The sequence below is a fragment of the Thamnophis elegans genome, chromosome 3, assembly GCF_009769535.1.
Source record: "Thamnophis elegans isolate rThaEle1 chromosome 3, rThaEle1.pri, whole genome shotgun sequence".
NCBI lineage: Eukaryota > Metazoa > Chordata > Lepidosauria > Squamata > Colubridae > Thamnophis > Thamnophis elegans.
Window position 1 is genome coordinate 40,865,512 of NC_045543.1, and position 17,840 is coordinate 40,883,351.

Genomic DNA, 17,840 nt, shown 5'->3' on the forward strand with positions numbered 1-17,840 from the left:
CTCACCATTCCTGATCAATAGATAATCCCAGAAATGCATTAACCAATCCCTATTCATCTTCCAGTTAGAAAGGAAAACTCCCTCCCCCATGACTGTAAAAACATTTGCTGATTAGGGAAGAAGCTCTTAGTTTAACTACAGTGACATCAATATGGCAATAGGAAGCCAGACCTGTGTGATGGTAAAAGCCCAGTAATGGCTTCATACAATTACCAGAGAGTACAACTCATTTTTATTGGATTTGTACGAATCCATTTGTAATGATAGAGAATGTATCTAGGCTTCGTCTGTTCATTGTTCTTCAACAATGTGTTTGGTCTCTGGGCCCATGAATAGAAACTAAGTTGTTGCCCTTTCTCTAATCTAATCTAATAAAGAGTGTTGGTACTTACCGTATATACTCGAGTATAGGTCGATCCGAATATAAGCCGAGGCACCTAATTTTACCACAAAAAACTGGAAAAGTTATTGACTCGAGTATAAGCCTAGGGTGGGAAATGCAGCAGCTACCGGTAAATTTCAAAAATAAAAATAGATACCAATAATGTTTTTGAATATTTATTTCAAAGAAAAACAGTAAACTAGCTCTGTAAGTGGAAAAGAGGGTCAATAAAAACAATATGGTATCAACAATAACTTTAAAAGTACAAAAACCTTAGCTCATTCAGCAACCAAGCTAAAACACAAGAGTTAAAATCCTTCAAAACTCATACAAAGCACTGTCTTCACTGCCATCCATAGCATTACTAATGCCACATTTCTTGAAGGCGCGTTGCACCATGTCCTCCAGAATCTCTTCCCATGCATCACGAACCCATTTTATTTATTTAATACAGAGTAGATTAGGCTGTCAGGCTTAGTCATTCTTCTAACATGACAACAATTCTTACCAACAAGGATGGTATTGGCACATTTTAGCTAATGCAACCTAAACATAACCAAAGCCTATTTCACTTCAAGTATGCTAACTTTATTCTATGCCTTCCCACGCATTACATGGCTTGAACGTTCGCGGATCGCCACCAAATTGCACAGGTGGTTGTTCTACCAGATGGACATCCTTACTTTTTCTCGAAAATGGGAGAAAGGCTGCCTTTCCTAGTCTAGCCCCGTAACAACAACCCTACGAGGTAGGCTGGGTTAAAAAAAAGCGAGTGTCGGGGAATTCTGTGACTGCACCACCTCTTCGCTGCTCTCGCTTCTCAGGGAGCCCCCTTTCCTCTCGCCGAGCAGCCTGTTCTCGGAACAAAACGCCTCCCCGCCACCGCTGTCCTTCCACCAAAACGGAGGGAGAGAGCTTGCACGGTCTGCCGCACGCCACCCTTTCCCAGCGCAACCCCTCTCGGCAACGTCCCCACCGACTGCCAGGCGTATCCGCCTCTGAGCCTCTCCGCACAGTCACCCCCTTCCCCGTCGCACCCCCCCCCCCCAAAAACAAACCACCAGTGCTCCTCCCGCTCCCCAGGCCTGCAGCGCCCTGAAGCGCGCCTCGCTCTTCAGCTGGCCGCCACCGCGCATTTCCCCCTGAAGTTCTGCACGCTAGGGCTCCACCCAGCTTCTAGCGCCGGAGACTGCCGAAGCCCGAGAGCCAAGAAAGAAAAGACCGGAGGGAAGCGCGCTCCGCCTCCAAGCCCAAGACTTCTCAGCAGCTGCCCGCCTCTGAGTTCTCGGCGGCGGATGGGCAAGAGGAAGCGGGCAGGCTAGCTCGGAGCGCAAGAACCACCCTCCGCGCCGCAGCCGTGTCTGGATCAGCCCTCTGGAATTCTGCTCACTTTCTGCCTACTTTCTCCTCCGCTGGACCCCAAAGTTCAAATCCTCCCTGCTGGAGGAATTCCACTTATGGCCTCAGGTCTATTTACCAGTTAGAGGGTCTGAAATTGACCGTTGCCAGTTGGGGGGCTCAGAGGAACCCAGCAGACAGACGGAAGACCGGGGGAGGGGGGAAGGAAGAGATCCCATCCAGGGTAAAAAGAGGGAAAAGCGGAGAGCCTACCTTGGACGGGATCTCTTCCTCCCCCACCCCCCGGTCTCCCGTCTGTCTGCTGGGTTCCTCTGCGCCCTGCGATGCCCATCTGGGTTGGCTTCCTTGGACACTCAGCCTCCACCCCCACCACCACCTTCCCTCTGACCAACTGTCAGTTTATTCTTCACTACAAACAAAACACGGGGAAGCCGGCATCGAGTTTTCGGTGACTCCGAGGTGCGCTAACTGAAATGCGGTCTTCCTTCAGTCTCTGCTTGGAGCCTCTGGGATGATTGTTGGCGGGTGGGGGAAGCGAGGGCGCAGCTGAGCCGGGGAGGCAGAGATGAGAAGTGAGGGCTAAATGCAAAGCGCGCCGAAGAGAGCAAGCGAAGCATCCCCAAAGCGAAGGACGGGCGGGAAGCGCTTGGCCAGTATGTGAGAAGGCAGGCTGGAAGTGGCTGCGGAAGGGAAAAGAGGCAGCCACGTGTATCGGTTCTCCTTGCGGTAGATAAGGGAGGTTCGTAGCAAGGGTCCGCCGGCAGGTAGGCTTGGCGGGGAGGAAACAGAGATGGCCGAGCCCGGGGAAAGCACTGGGAAAGAAGAGATCCCGTCCAGGGTAGGCTCTCCACTTTTCCCTCTTTTTACCCTAGACGGGATCTCTTCCTCCCCCCTGCCCCCCCCCCGGTCTCCCATCTGTCTGCTGGGTTCCTCTGTGCCCTGCGATGCCTGGCGCCTCGTGAACATGGGTGGTGGTGATGTGACGCCTTTGCAGGTGCCTCAGTTGCCCTTGATCGTGGGCGGATCTCAATTGACGAGGAACTCAATAATCCTGGCACATAAAGCTTTTTTCCCCCCTCAGAAACTGAAGCTCGTTTAAAGAAAAAGGGAAGGGCGGGCAGCTTCACATGAGTGAGTAACTCCGGCGGTGGGAATCAGGAGGCTTCGGGTGGGCGGCGGCGCTGACACAGAGGGAGGGGAAACTCACAGGGGCGCTGGGCCATTCACGAGCGTCACCCAGCGGCATGGCCCCACCCCTTTTTCTCCTCCATTTCGGGCAAATTTTCACTGACTCGAGTATAAGCCGAGGCGGCTTTTTTCAGCCCAAAAAGTGGGCTGAAAAACTCGGCTTATACTTGAGTATATACGGTACCTGATATGCCTCTTCTAATAAGGTGGAGATAGCATCCACGAATGGGTTAACATGGTCTGTGCTCTGATTGGACTGAGTCTGATTATTAATTAATTAACTGCATATATAACCCGCCTTGTGAGTGTCCCCACCCAGCTTTCTGGCGAAAAATTCACAGACTCAACGTGTTATCCAACCATAATTTACTGGTACGCAACTCCATGCACTAACCAGAACAAAAATGTCCAAACTCTCCCAACCATCAATCAGAACAATAAATTAATCACAATAACCAGAAGGAACAGTCCTCCTATATGGGTGGGCTGGATGCTATCTCCACCTTATTAGAAGAGGTGTATCAGGTAAGTACCAACGCCCTTCCTCAATAAGGGTGGAGATAGCATCCACGAATGGGACATATCCAAGCCTGGCTAATTCAAGGGTGGGCTGTAGACTGTTCCGCACTGAAAACTTGAGAACCTACAGCCTGTAAAACCTTGCGCCCAAAAACGGCATCTGCTGATGCAAATTTGTCTAATTTATAATTTCTAATGAATGCCGAAGGGGACGAACACGCTGCAGCCCTACATATTTCATCCAAAGAGCCTGAGTAGCCCATGCCATACTGGTGGTCACACTCTTAGAAGAGTAGGCAGTAACTCCCCCCGATACTGATTCCTGGCGTGCTTCATAGGCGGCTGTGATACACTTATGTGCCCACCGGCCTATGGTAGCCACCGACACCTTTTGGCCCAAAGATTGGTCTAGAAAGGAGACAAACAGTGCCTCTGATCATTGTAAGCACGCTGTGTGGCAAATGTAGATCTCAAGTGCCCGACAGACGTCTAATGTGTGCCACTGTTGTTCTAAGGGATGGACCGGGGAGGGGCAGAAATTGGGCAGAATGACCTCCTAAGCCCTATGAAACCAGGACCCCACCTTTGACATAAACGAGGGATCCAGCCTCAGCACCACCTGGTCAGGATAAAACTTGCATAAGTCCCCTCTCACCGAAAGGCCATGCAATTCCGATATTCTTCTAGAGGATGTTATTGTAACCAAAAATCCTACCTTCCAGGTAAGTAGTTGCATGGGAACTTCCGGTAGAGGTTCAAAGGGAGGCCCAGTAAGTGCCTCCAATACCTTAGGTAGGTCCCAGGAAGGGTAGCGATGTACTACTGGGAGGCACAGATTGGAAGCCCCTTTCAGGAACCCCTGTACCAGTGGATGATGTGCGAGAGGCTGTCCCTCCCCCAGGTAAGTATTGTGCTAAGGGCAGCCACCTGTCTCCTGATAGTGTTAGGGGACAACCCTTTCTCAAGACCATCCTAAAGGAATTCCAGGGCATGAGAGACGGAAGATTCAACCAGAATGATGTGTTTGGAGTGACACCAACCACAGTAAGTCTTCCAGGTGGCATTGTAAATGTGCACAGTCGACTGCCTCCTAGACGCCTGGATGGTACCTATGACTCTAGAAGACAATTCACCCATCTCGAGAGCTTGTCGCTCAATCACCAGGCGGTTAGTTGAAGCCACTGTGGCTCCGGGTGTTCTAGTGATCCCTGGCGAAGCGCGACCCTGTGCGCTGGAATTCTCCAAGGTCTCTCTGCCAATAGTGCCTGAAGGTCGGCGAATCATAGTCTCCATGGCCAGTAGGTGCCAGAAAGATGAGAAGATGAGCTCCACCCCTACACTGATAATCTTGTGGATCACCCTGGATAGTAGAGGTACAGAGGGGAAGGCAAACAGAAGACCCCTGGGCCAGGGGCAGCGAAGGGCATCCACACCCCAGGTGCGTGGAACCTCAAAAAGAATCTGGGGAGCTGTGTGTTGAACTGGGAGGCAAAGAGGTCTACCATCGGGTCCCCGAACCACTGTGCAATCTCCTGAAAGAAAGAAGGGTATAATTGCCATTCTGCCTGGTCAATCCTAGACCTGCTGAGCCAATCAGCTCGCACATTAGCCTCCCCCAAAATGTGCTCTGCCCTAATGGAGACCAGATGGTCTTCAGCTCAAGAGCCCAATGTATTAGCCTCTATCATTAGATTCCTAGATCTAGTACCCCCTTGTCTGTTAACATGGGCCTTGGCAGTTGTGTTATCCGTGACCTTCGATGAGGTGTTGGAAACTCAATAAGGCCAATCTGATACCAGTTCTAACCAGTTTATACTCATCTCTGCCTCCTCCTGGCACCACTAACCCTGTGCCATATGAGTCCCCATGTGTGCATCCCAGCCATAAGGGCTGGTACCTGTGGTGATAGTGACCCTGTGGAGGACTCTGAAATGACAACCTCTCTATATCGCCCCCGATTCCCACCAGCAGAGGGAAGTGACCAGGTCCTGGGCAGGGACACCTTGACTAATGACATTCTGGTCGTCTTCTTTTGAAAGGGGAGCAAGAACCACTGTAAATCCCTCATGTGAAGACAAGCCTAGGGAACAATATATATGGCAGAAACCATTTTTTCCCAGTAGCTTGGATAAGGTGGCGAGGGCCACCCTTCAGGAACCCCCGACTTCGGCCATGAGTGACTGCAGACTACATATGTGATCCTCCAAGAGGAAAACCTAGCCGCCCACCGAATCTATCCAGGCCCTTAGGTGAAGAATTCTGGTGATAGGTGTGAAATGGCTTTTGCCCTCATTAGCCTGAAACACCTGTAATGCCATGGCGAGATCAGCTGAAGCTGCCTCTCAAGAGCTCGACTGAACCAAAATGTCATCTAGATAAAGTTGAACCCTGATTGGTATGGTGCATAAGTATGCAGCCAGGGCTGCCAAAACCTTAGTAAACACACGGGACGCAGAAGAAAGGCCAAAAGGCAAAGCCGTGTATTGGTAGTGGTGAGAATCATAACAAAAACGTAGAAACTGATGGTGCTCCTGCAAAATGGGAACATGCAATAGAAGTAAGCATATCTCCTCCTTGAACACCCTCCAGAATTGTACTTAGTGATTGCATCTTAAAACGTCTATAATGGATGTAACAGTTTAACCTTTTTAAATTCAAAATGGCCCTCTATCCCCCCAAGGCCTTGGGAATAACAAATAATATTGAGTAAAACCCTTGTCCGACTTGTGTGGCTGGAACCTCCTGAATGGCGTTAATATCTAAGAGATGTTGAATGCCCAGACCCATCAGGAGACGCCCTTGGGGGTTACCAGAAATTGGGCACCTAAAAAAGAACTTGGGAGGGGTAGAGATGAATTCCATGGCCAGACCAAACCTGACCATGTCCCTGATGCAGGAATTGGATGTTGTGGTTTCCCACTGGTCAGCAAAGAATTGCAATCTTCTGCCAATGGGAGGCCCATCCTGAGCCAGACTAGGGTTTGCGGTAGTTGCGGTTACCACCTCCCCAAAAGGGCCGGCGCGACTGATTGCCCCTCTGTTGACGGTACGGCTGCTGCCTAGCTCTCTGGCCATAACCAATTTGGGGATGGAAGCTCGATGGGGAATAATCTGAATACCTAAAGGACCCCCCATACTCTTGGGCCCAAAAAGGATGCCGTCTAGGATAAGGGGCTGGGCGAGCAAAACCCTTCTTGGGATTTGAGGGAAGAACCTTACGCTTGTCTTTGCCCTCGACAAGCAGTGGAGTGAGTGCATCCCCCCAAAGCTCCCCCCCTTTGTAAGGCTCCGAGGCCAGCTTCCACTTATGTTTCAGATCAGTTTGCCATTGCCGTAGCCATAAAAGTCTACAGGAAGCCACGGCAGAGGTCATGGCCTTGGAGGAAAACCTGGTGGTGCTCAAGGTAGTGTCCAATGTAAATTGCACTGCAGCAATGATTTTATTCAAGTCCTGGTGGGCCCTAGAGTCCCCTGCAGGAATACGTTCTTGTAATTGTTGCAGCCAAAAGAGGTTAGAGAAGAACGAGGCCGCAGAGGTGGCTCGCACTGCCCAGGAAGCTGCCTGATGGCCCCACTGTAGGACTTGGTCAGCCCGTCAATCCTCAGGCTTAAGGATGTCCTCCTGGGATCTCGGCATGGCCGTGGCAGTGTGAAGCGCTGCGATAGGGGGATGAACCATTGGCCATAGCAGTGTCTTATCTAGCTGTTCAGCCACATTGAAGAATCACATCATTTGCAGAAAGACTGGGCCCGGATGTTGGGGACGACCACTGTCTCTGAACTGCATCCATAAATAGTTGAGGAGCTGGTATAACATCAGCTTCCAATTTGTGCTCCTTAAATATAGCGCTGCAGTGGAGGAGCTGTGGCGGCCTTTGTTGGTGTTTCCAAGGCAGAAGCGGCCTTGGCCTTGCTCAACAGTGGTTTGAACAGTGTCGCAGGGAATAGACCAATGTAGATAGGTTTATCTGGAGTAGCCCCTTCTTCCTCTGAAAGGTTACCTTCCCTGATCTCCCCTTTCTCAGATGTGATGGGCTACGCTGTGGTTCCACTGAGGAGAGGTGATCAACCCCTTCCTGTGAAGCAAGAGGAACAGTACAGGATGTAGTGGCCTGCGGAGGTTGGGCCTTCTGTTGGAGCCTGGCCGCAATCCCCTGACAAATGGCTTCTGCGAAAAAATCTTGAATGCCCAAGGGGGATGGCACCATGGTCATTGGAGGCAAACCTGGTCTGGTCATTAAGTGGCCCTCTTGCCACAGTCCAGGTGCGGTAAAAGTGGCCTCAGGGGCCCTACTCAGTGGTTGTGGGCTCACGTCCCCCCAAAGGCCAGATGTGTTGATGGGGAGCATTGGACTAAAAGGTCCTTGGGACAGGTTCAGGTGCAATGGTGATAGCTGGTCGGGCCGGGTGGGAGGCGCCCCCCCTTTCTCAGGGTGGCTTGGTGCCTGCTTATCTTTTTGCTTATTCTTGTCCCCAGATTTTGAGTCCTTCTTGGACTTGGAACCTTTGTGTGAAGAGGAGGAGGAGGCCTTATGCCTGGCCTTTCCCCCTGAGGAAGCCTGGGGAGGAGTAGTCTCTACTGGGAGACAAGGTGCCTGACCTGTCACCAGAAGTCCCTGGTCTGGCTCTGCCACACTTTTGTGGCCAGTAGCAGTAGCCTCCATGACGCTGCTGTCTACCATCCTCTCAAAACTGTGAGGTAAAACTGTGGCTGTTAATGCGGCTCCGCCCACTTCAAAATGGCAGCCACACTTGATATTCACGCCTCTTTTAACGTTCCTCAGGCCCTCTTAATGTCCCCGGCCTTGTCTATTAATGAGGCTGGCTCCTCAACACCGTTCAGACTTCCTGTGCGGTTCTGGTGCCCCTGCAGCGTTCCACACCGGGCAATCTAGCATCTGTGCTGTGGATAGTATTCGCACCCTTTTTTTCACCACTGGAACCACACAGGAGTCTCAGCCGAATTGACAGGTGTCCCAATCGGCTCATTGGCGTGCAGGGCCTTGCAGTCAAACTTGCGGAATTGGCTTTCTGTCAATTTAAAACAGGCACCAGTCGTTTGGCTAAGCCTCAAAGGTGTGACAGTCCTTTGACAAGGCAGAGGCTAGGTCTGTGGGATAGTGCCCAGCGGCCAGTGGCAGATCTGATTTCAAATCAGCAAGGCGAAGGCAACAGGCAGTACTCACAGAAAGTTGAAATACCGCAGATGGTAAAATAGTGAACAATTAGAAGCAAGGAATGGATAACACGACCGTCCCAGAGTGGACTGAGTCGGAAAGCTAGGTGGGGACACTCACAAGTTGGGTTATATAGGCAGTTAATTAATTAATAATCAGACTCAGTCCAATCAGAGCACAGACCATGTTAACCCATTTGTGGATGCTACCTCCACCCTTATTGAGAATATGTTGTTCTCCTGAATTCTTAAAGGGAACCAAATACCAGATATCAAAAGTGAACATATGTATTTAAAGAGGTCTCTGATCAATTCAAAATAAAATAGAACAAGTCCTGTTGTTTATAAATTATACTGTATAATGCAGTAGCGTGTTTATATAATCTAAAATTGTGCTTGTCAATTTCAAAGCCCATCAAGCAGTTCATTCCTATCTATATTTAAATAGCCACAGTCCCTTGTGCCTAAAGAGAAATTTAGGCACAAGGCACAATCAACCACTCATTGTTATTCAAATAATAGAAATTAAATCAGCACATCATGTGCATATTTTTAAAATCCAAGTACTGAGCAGCCTTATAACTAGCTAGAATTAGCTCATTGTGGCTTTTTACCTATAAAATGGGTGGATAAACTGTAGGTAAGCATTGCCAGAATATCTTGCCAAAATTTAATAGTAAAGACACCTAATTTCAATGGAGTGATTTTTCATTTTTGAAACTATTTAAGTATTATATTTATTTTCCAACAGTCCAACTCAGGGACAAATATCATATCACAAACCCTGCAGCCTAAAGCTCTGAAATAAAAAAAAAAATGTACTCCCTAACCACAAAGATTGTTTAACCCTGCAGCAAAACATGCTTCTTATTTTTACTGCTGTGGTTTAAAGGAGGCTGCTCAAAAAAATGACTTCACAAAGGCACACAATACTGAAATTTTGCTTGTAATCCTGAATTCACTGAAGTATGTACTACTGGCTGGAATAAAGACCAAAACACAAACTGCTTTGGCTGTCATTTGGGGTAGCAAGAAGTCTAGTGTCCCTTGGCATTCTTAGATCTGGCTGTAAGCCAGCCTTCCAGTCTGAGGATCAACGTTTCTGAGATGTTGCCACAGAACTGCACCTTCCAGAAGTCAGGTTGTGTGACACAAGTCTTCCTTAAGCCCTAGGAATGGGATCACACAAAACAGATTGGCTGCAGCCAGTTTCCTAAATAGAAATCAATATAGAAAGACAAGGAGTTTGCCCACGTCTGGAAGAAGCCAGGGTGAGAGAGTGATCTGCCAAGCTTCCTGCCCTGCTTTCAGGTCAGAGGTCTGAAAGTATGGACAGAAAAGAGTTAACTGAAGAAAGTGGCACCATTCCACGTTTGACTGTTGGAAGCCAACAAGTTTTGCAGAAAACTGCAACTCTTCTGTAAAAAAATTGTTTAGATTCAACAATCTCCTGGAGATAACTCTGCCTGTGCTTTCAATTCCCCTCGGCCTTCACTTGGGGCTGCCTGCCTGTTCCACAGATATCTGACCTTGTAGCCGACTAATAACTCCTTAGATAAGAAAATGCATTCTCACTTATCAGCCCATCCAATAGACGTCAAGGGTCTCCCACAATGACAAAGCTTTCTAAGTAGCCCGCAAGGATTTATGACGGATAGGGGAAAACATACTGAGCTCTTTGAAAAAGAAGGACAAGTACAGTATATGGAGATTTGGTTTTAATTGTCCATTGTTATTAGAGACAGCCACAGAAATACCAAGTCCAGATCTCTGATTTTTGAGACTGAACAAAATAAAACAACGGTGGCAGCAAATGATGAAGGCAGCAGGAAGGACCTGGGTACTTGGTTCAAATTATGTACATTTTAATTTTATTCATTGTTTTTATCCCAGTTTATTATATTTATAAATAACTTGAGGCAGCAAATATATCTAATATTCCTTCCTCCTCCTATTTTCCCCACAACAACAACCCTGTGAGGTGAGTTAGTGAGAGAGAGAGAGAGAGAGGGAGGGAGGGAGGGAGGGAGGGAGGGAGAGAGAGAGAGAGAGAGAGAGAGAGAGAGAGAGAGAGAGAGAGAGAGAGAGAGAGAGAAAACTGGCCCAAAATCACCAGCTTCACGCATAAGTTGGAATTAGAGCTCATAGTCATTCAGGTTCCAGCCTAGTCCCTCCACCACAAGACCAACCTGGCTTTCTTTGCTAAAGCTAAGCAAAAATGAATGTCCCTCCCACCAGCTCTTCTCTAAAACTGACTAGCCATGTTTAAATGATAGAATAGAGATGAGAACAAACTGGCAGAGACAAAATTCTCAACCTCTCAGAGCAGAAAAAAAAAGGTTCTTTCAATGGTTCTCATTATTGTCACTAAGTGATTGACAGGTTAAGCTTGATACTTGGTCCAAAGATTTTTTTTTAAAAGGAACAGATTATAAATTTGAAACATATGCATTGTGTTAATAATCACACTGGATTGTGCAAAGAAGAGGTTAGACTAAAAGGACTGAAATGCTTATAGTGCAGAATGTTGGGGAAATCCAATCATTGAATTTCCAGTGCCAATATGCAAGATGGAGTCTATTTCAAAACATACCCATACCCTTATGCATGGCTCCCTGCATACGCAGCAGATGTGAAAATCTACTTCCATTCAGGGGTCCCTCATCCATACTGGATGCTTCTCTGCATGTCAGATATTTGCTCTGTCATTTCTCTATTGTCAAAATGGAGGCACTAAACCATGTCAAGCCAAAGTTCAATCAGTTTATACCATTTTTTTCTTTCAGATTTCTAATGCTGGATTTATTCCAATTTTTATTTATTTCATTACCAATAAAATAATGAAATAATGCAATTCTTTATGCAAGGTTGCCGCTGATGAGAGGATATGGTTAGTTCCATAGAACAATTATAAAAGTAAAAAAAAAAACAACAAGCAGGTTTTGATAAGTGGTCCAGGGGAGACAACGAGCCCATCCCCTGAGCTAAATTCTTCATGAAGCAGAACAAAGCATTTGTGTTCCTCAGAGCAGAACAAACCAGTCTTTGCTCTTAGATTCAAGAAGCCCATCTAACTTCACAAGACAGCTCTGAGGGAGTGCATTGCCCAAATCTTCATTGAAGCAAAACAGCCCTCGGAGATTTAGAACATAGAAGATTGGAGTTGGAAGGACCTTGGAGATCTTCTAGTCCAACCCCCTGCTTAAGCAAGAGACCCTATATACCACTTCAGGTAAATGATTGTCCAGTCTCTTTTTGAAAGCCTCCAGTGATGACGCTCACAACTTCTGAAGGCAAGTTGTTCTTTTGTTTGATCTCTCACCGTTAGGACATTTCTCCTTATTTGTTATTTATTTTCATTTGTTGTGCAACTTATACTGTATATACTCGAGTATAAGCCTAGTTTTTCAGCCCACTTTTTGGGCTGAAAAAAGCCGCCTCGGCTTATACTCGAGTCAGTGAAAAATTTGCCCGAAATGGAGGAGAAAAAGGGGCGGGGCCATGCCGCTGGGTGACACTCGTGAATGGCCCAGTGCCCCTGTGAGTTTCCCCTCCCTCTGTGTCAGTTTGCCGCGCAGCGCGCACCGCACCATCCCCCCTCCTCACGTTCTAATGTAATGCAAGGCTGTCTTACGATTCCCCTTCCTCCCCCTCCTGCCGCTCTGCAACGATGTCCCACCTCCTCCTTGTTATGGCAAGCAGCCACATAGCGATGTCCCACCTCCTCTGGTACAGTGATCCAATGATAGGAATCACTGTGCCGTGTGTCATAGGAGGCGGGACATCGCTCCCGCGGCTGCACGGGACATCATCATCACAGCGGGACATCAGCATCATGAGGTGAGTGAAGTATTTCATTGAATACACCGCTAGTTTACTGTTTTTCTTTGAAATAAATATTCAAAAACATTACTGGTATCTATTTTTATTTTTGAAATTTACTGGTAGCTGCTGCATTTCCCACCCTAGGCTTATACTCGAGTCAATAACTTTTCCAGTTTTTTGTGGTAAAATTAGGTGCCTCGGCTTATATTCGGGTCGGCCTATACTCGAGTATATACGGTAATTGATAGTGCCTAATTTTAGCTGGACTGTGCCCAGTTAAAGATAATGGAAAACACTTCATGGAATACTGACTAGAATACACAGTGCCTGCCATTCCAGGATACTGGTGGCGGCGGGGGGGAGTGATGACAAGGCCTTAACTTGCCATGGTTTCCTATTTCTCACAACTATTGGCTGGGCTTTCTTTTACTTATGGTAATAACAGAAATAATAATAACAGTTTGAATGGGAAAGAACCCAGAATCTTCAGAGAACTGACTCTTTGTGACATATTTTTCCCTCTTTCATCACCCCACTCAATGGACTAGCAAATATCTTTTATTTCAATCTGGGGAGCTTATAATAATGTGACTTGAAATTTTCCTTTTTCTTGTACATGCAAAAAGTGTATCAGGCATCTTTCACACAGATTTTGTTTCTCTCTAATTTAGGAATTAGATCTGGCATACTTCTGAAATTCCCTTTGATCTTCAGTCACCATATTTTTCCCATTGGAATTCCTTTTCTATGAATTAATTTCTAATGAGGTTCATGTTCTTTGATGGCTGGTGAATATTTATAATGGTTATAATGGTTATATAATTTATAATGGTTGACCAAGCAATATAAATTCTGAGGAAGTGGGAGCATTTCATAGCAGCTGCATTAGGCCAGATGAAAGAAGAAGCATGTATGAGTAGGATTAAAAAGTGATTATTTCCAAGACTCTTATCTTGAGTCCTAATATCATTAATTCAAAGAGTAATTGCTCCAGAGGAGTATTTCACTCCTAACTCCTGAGAGGCAAGCTTTTCTGCAGGCTGATTTCACATGGTTCAGATTCTGGCCAATCGAATTATTTCTTCAACTGGCCTTGGGAAACTTTTCCAAACATCCATCTTTCTGATGATTTCTAACCTCCAAACTATACAAACCACTTATGATTTCCATCTTGTAAAGCTCTGGAAGATAATTACTGTCATTCTTGTAATACTAGACAGAAGTCAAGGACAGTGATAAAAACTCTGCCAGGTGTTCAAAAAAGAATTGGTGAGCTAGGAGCAGTAATGACACTGGTAAACATAAAGAATCTTATACTTTGATTTTTTCTCATCCCAAAGCACCCTGGGATAATCCTTTGTCTAGCTCATGGGTGCCAAACTCGCTGTGTCCTCTTACTTTTCATGATGTTTTTTCCCTTTCACAGAGCTGGAGCTTGTGTGGCCTGCGTGTAATGCATTTGGACCGCAGGCTGCCAGTTGACACCCCTGCCTAGCTGAAGAAGAAGGAAATATAGATTAGTTTGGTCTTTCCCCACTACACATTTTTAAATCTACATATATCAAAAGTCTATGGACAGTCATTCATGCCATGGTTGTCCCAGAGGTGCTTTTTCAGCTGGACGTTTTTGTTATTCCTCGAAGACAATTCACTTCTCAGCCAAGAACTGAATTAATGAAAAAATTAATTGAAAAAAAGCATCTTTGGGATAAATATATCAAAACAGCTTTCTCAAAGGGGTGAAAAAACAACATGCCTTAAATAAGAAAAATATTAATTTGAGAATGAAATTTAATGGCAGTTTCAACCCATTACTTTGAATGAAACATTACTGTACATATATGTTGAAACATCTGTGTGATAACCATACAGAGAGAGTACATATATGTATGCACTGAATCCGGTGCACAATCAAATCCTTGTTTCCTTTGTTTGTTTGTTTTTTGGATGAATGATCAGAATATTAATTTTTACAGACTTTACTGTACAAAAGAATTCATCATATGGTTTTAGGATGCCAGGAGCATGGTAAACTGCTTTGAGATTCCCTAATATTATCAGCCAAAGCTTTAAGGAAGGTGAGAATTCTATATACAGTAAGATAAGATTATCTGAATGATTAAAGAAAGACAGTCTGGTTATGTGGTTATGGCACTGGGCTAAGAAACCGGGAAACTGTGAGTTCAAGTTCTCAACTGTGAGCCAATCAGTCTCTCTCAGCCCTAGGAAAAAAGCAATTGCCCTTTGGAAACCTTGCTAAGAAAATTGTAAGAACTTATTCAGGAGACAACTATGACTCAAAGGCAAAAAGAAAAAAAATATTAACTGATGGTATTCACTGTCATAAAGCTATACCATACAGTTGTTAATTAATTGGCTGGATGGTTGTTAAGGAGCTTAACTGAAGGACTGGTATAGAAAATAAAAGTCAGTTTTGTTTCACTGAAGCGAGGGAATAGAATAGAATAACAGAGTTGGAAAGGACCTTGGAGGTTTTCTAGTCCAACTCCCTACTTAGGCAGGAAATCCTACACCAGTTTAGACAAATGGTTATCCAACATCTTCTTAAAAACTTCCAGTATTGGAGCATTCACAACTCCTGGAGGCAAGTTATTTCACTGATTAATTGTTCTAACTGTCAGGAAATTTCTCCTTAGTTCTAAGTTGCTTCTCTTCTTGATTAGTTTCCACCCATTGCTTCTTGTTCTACTCTCAGGTGCCTTGGAGAATAGTTTGACTCCCTCTTCTTTGTGGCTTTGTGAGGTATTGGAACACTCCTATCATATCTCCCCTAGTCCTTCTTTTCATTAAACTAGACGGACACAGTTCATGCAACCGTTCTTCATGTTTTAGCCTCCAGTCCCCTTTGTTGCTCTTCTCTGCACTCTTTCTAAAGTCTCAACATCTTTTCTACATCATGGTGACCAAAACTGTATGCAGTATTCCAAGTGTGGCCTTACGAAGGCATTATAAAGTGGTATTAACACTCCACGTGATCTTGATTCTATCCCTCTGTTTTTGCAGCCTAAAACTGTGTTGCCTTTTTTTGGTAGCTGCTGCACACTGCTGGCTCATATTTAAATGGTTGTCCACTAGGACTCCAAGATCCCATTCACAGTTACAACTATAGAGCAAGGTACCACATATACTGTACCTGCGCATTTTGTTTTTCTTGCCTAAATGTAGAAGCTTACTTTTTTCACCATTGAATTTCCGTTTGTTAGATAGCACCCAAATTCAAGTCTGTCAAGATCCTTCTGTATCTTGTAGCCTATCTTCTGAAGTGTTAGCTATTCCTACCAGCTTGGTGTCATCTGCAAATTTGATGAGTTCCCCATTTATTCCCTCATCCAAATCATTGATGGGGATGTTGAAGAGTACTGGGCCTAAAACAGAGCCTTGGGGTGCTCCACTGCATACTTCCCTCTATGTAGATGCAGTTCCATTGAGGAGTACACCAGGAGTGGGTTCCTGCCGGCATTACTACCGGTTTGGCGTGCAAAAAATTCTGATGTCACGGCAGCACATGTTCACAAAAGCGAAGTCACAAAGTGAAGCTACTGTGAAAGCTAGTTTTATAGTGGCATAAGAGGTAGCTAAATCAGCTGGGCCATTTACAGAGGGGGAATTTTTGAAGCGCTACATGATTAAAGTGTGTGAAGTCTTGTGTCCGGGCCAAAAGCAAGGTTTTTTGAATGTAAGCCTAAGTAGTAATACTGTTGCTGATCGGATATGTGAACTTGCCACTAATTTACAAGAATAGCTGATTGAAAAGAGAAAATATTTCATTGTTTATTCCCTTGCTGTGGATGAGAGCACTGACATCAGTGACATGGCATAGCTGACAATCTTCATCCGTGGAGTGGATTCAAGTTTATGCGTGACAGAGGAACTTTTGACTATGCAATCAATGGATGGCACTACCACAGGTAAAGATATATTTGAAGCAGTATGTAAAGGTGTAAATAACATGAAACTGCCCTGGGAAACCTACAGGACTGACAACAGATGGAGCACCTTCTATGTGCTGGGAAAAGAGTAGATTAGTGGGAAGAATGTGAGAGAAGATGAAGAGTGAGAATTGCGCAGGTGAGCTGATAGCATATCACTGCCTCATACACCAGAAAACACTATGTGGCAAAGCCCTGAAAATGGAACATGTAATGAGCACTGTAACAAAGACAGTTAACTTTATAAGAGCCAAAGGTTTAAATCACCGTCAGTTTAAATCTTTTCCTGAAGAAATAAATTCTGAACTTGGTGATTTGCCCTATCACACAGAGGTGCGATAATTAAGTTGAGAAAAAGTGCTCAATAGATTTTTTTTGAATTTCGTATGGAAATCTGTGAATTCGTTGAAAGCAAAGGAAAAGGCTCCACAATACTGCGGGATGAAAAGTGGCTGTGTGAATTAGCTTTTCCATGTGACATTACAAAGCATCTCACTCACTAAACCTTCAGCTTCAGGGACATGTAGGATGCAGTGAAAGCCTTTCAAGTAAAGCTGCAACTGTGGGCGACTCAGATGAAGCAAGGAAACTTCAGCCACTTTCCCTGTTGCCAAACACTTATCAGCCAGGAGAAAGCACCTGTAAACATGCAGATGGAGCTGATAGAACTCCAATGTAATAGCACAGTTAAGGCAAAATATGATTCTGTAGGGCCCACACAATTCATCATGTTCATCCCTGAAATGATGTCCCAACTCCACCTACAAGCTGCTCGGATGCTGTGCATGTTTGGAAGTACATGCCTGTGTGAGCAACTTTTGTCCGTGATGAGGGTGAACAAAAGTGGACACAGAAGTGTTCTCACTGATGCACACTTTCACTCTATCCTGAGAGTTTCCACAGCTCAGAATCTAACTCCAAACATGGATGAACTTGTAGCCAATAAAAGATGCCAAGCATCCAGCTGGAACAAAATAGCATGAGACAGAGAGAATAAAAAAGTTTATGTATGTTCTTTGTTTTAAATTTGTTTTTGCAGATTTATTTGAAATATTTGTTCATATTTGAAAAGTTAATCCTGTTCAGTCCACGTTAATACATTCCTGAACTAATATGGTACAATAGTCTTACATGCAGCTGGCCCTTTGAAGGCAACCATAATGCTGATGCAGTGAAAGTTTGCAGGAAGCAGTTTCCTACAAGTCCAACTTCTTCCTTGAAAGATCTCTGGAGAGGAGGAGAGGATGGTGGGGAAGCAGAATGAGGAAAGGCTGCCCCAACAAGCTAGCATCTTTACCACTCATAAACAGGGATTCCCTTTTGAGAAGGGCCAGTCTCCCTCATGCAGGACCGGGACTACTGCTTCCCTGCCGCCTCTTCTAGCTCTCCAGAGATTTGCCAAGGTAGAAGTTGGACTCGGAGGAAACTCCTTCGTGCAAAA

The 17,840-nt window shown here is 45.4% G+C and overlaps 1 pseudogene; it reads left to right on the forward strand.

Annotated features, from left to right (window-relative positions):
* Positions 1-15,957: 15,957 nt before the first annotated feature.
* On the forward strand, positions 15,958-17,382 carry LOC116505735 (annotated as a pseudogene).
* Positions 17,383-17,840: the final 458 nt, after the last annotated feature.